Below are 1,929 nucleotides of genomic sequence, written 5' to 3' on the forward strand. Positions count from 1 at the left end.
GGGACCTGTGACTACATCCCTGCCCTTTACATGCATCTAAAGCCTTTTCTGTCAAAATGTTCACAATTCATTTTCATTCACCATTACATTACACTCTACTTATGAGATACTTTTCATGAAAAATATTATAAAGTGTACTGTACACTTCATTTTAATGTTAAGGACAAAAACAATATTGTAAATATACATTATGTGATTACATTAAATGGATCATAACATATAACCTGGTTATTCTAGATAGAAATAGCTTGAACATAGTTTCATTTTATATACATAACAGTACATACAAATGTAATATAAAGAATTTTATGAAATTCAAATCATATGAATTACAGCTGACCTAGGCTCCTATAAGTAAGCTGTAAGTTGGAGGACACAGTAAACACAGATCGTACAATTTAAGTTGGGTCATCTGTAGGTCATAGGAAAAAGTCATATCAACTTCATAAGACAGCACAAGGTTGGAATTATCTTTATGGAGAGGTAACAAACAGGAGAGTAAAGTGGAAAACCTTTTTATTTGAATGAGTGTAGAAATAACAAAAAAAATATTTGTGCAATTCAGGGCCGAAGTCCAACTTTTCGTTGCCTGGCCGTATGCTACAATACGCCGTCAGTTGTTCACGAGGGTGTGAGCAGCAAAGCAATGCTTTGGATTTCTGCTGTAATTAATGTCAAGTGATTCCTTATGCAGTTTTTCGCCTCTTTTTTTAATAAGATATGGATGTGCACAATGGTATTTGGATCACCGAAGTCGACACTGTGATTCACGGTGTTTTGGACAGAAGCAAATATTTTGACAGTCGTGATATGACTTCCACTTATCAGATTAAATGATAGTGCTCTGCCCTCCACAATTTGAAAGCAGCCATGTAGCCAACAGTAGCTCTCAGGCGGCTGAAGACTAGGCAGCTAAAGACACACACTGACTCAAGGTGCAGCTTGTCCCTGTTGAGCCTTTCCACTGTAACTCCTCAACGCAATGACTTACCATCGACCACCAAGGGCATGTTTGGAACGCTCACTGTAGAGGTGGAAGTAACATATGATTATCACGTGTTCTGGTACAGCCCCAAAGCTGATATAAGAAATCACAAATCTTGTCGAACAAAGATACAGCCTGTGAAGTCAAGTTTGCAGTTTCATTACTGAATTTCTAAAGTAAGGGTCTTGACTGATACAATCTCCTTAGATTTATTGGAACCTTTGGTCTGACATTTCCAAGCATATCCATCTTTTCGTATAAAATATCTTCTTCTCGTACGTTGGCTTCTAACACTCATTACAAGTCCGTTCCCTTGGCTGAAGGTCGCTCTGTATCATTCAGTTGATGACATTGGCTTTATCTTCTATTAGGCATAGGACTTGATAGTAAATATTTCGAGCCATGATAAGAGATAAATATAGTACCTGTGACGCTATGCAACGTACAAACATAGAGTAACGTTTACACAAAGATAAAATGAAACGCCGTCACAGTATCATCATACACATGAGTTTCCAGACAATCTATTCCCAAGTGTATGTTGAAGCTTATTATATTGAAAAGGTCAGCGCATTAGGGATTGTCTTACCTGGTCGGAAGTTCTATATTTAGTCAAATTAGTGGATGAATTAGAACAGGCAAAGGAGGGGTAATTTACTACGGTAAAATTGGGTCATTTGTAGTTCGTAAAAGCAAAGTTAGGTCAGCTATGGCTCATGAAACAAAGTTGGACAAGCGGTAGTTTTAAAGGACAAAATTGGGTCACGTGATATTCATCCAATACGGAGGTAATGGAGATGGAGAATATGCAAATCAGGAAGAGATATAAAGACAAAATATAGACGGAAAATAGTAGAAACTAAGTGGTAAAAAGAACACCCTTAGGTACCTACATATCCGTTACCGTTTAATTATATACTCCTTTAAATTAGCTAAAATAGAGC

The sequence above is a fragment of the Penaeus monodon genome, chromosome 20 (genome assembly GCF_015228065.2).
Source record: "Penaeus monodon isolate SGIC_2016 chromosome 20, NSTDA_Pmon_1, whole genome shotgun sequence".
Classification (NCBI taxonomy): domain Eukaryota; kingdom Metazoa; phylum Arthropoda; class Malacostraca; order Decapoda; family Penaeidae; genus Penaeus; species Penaeus monodon.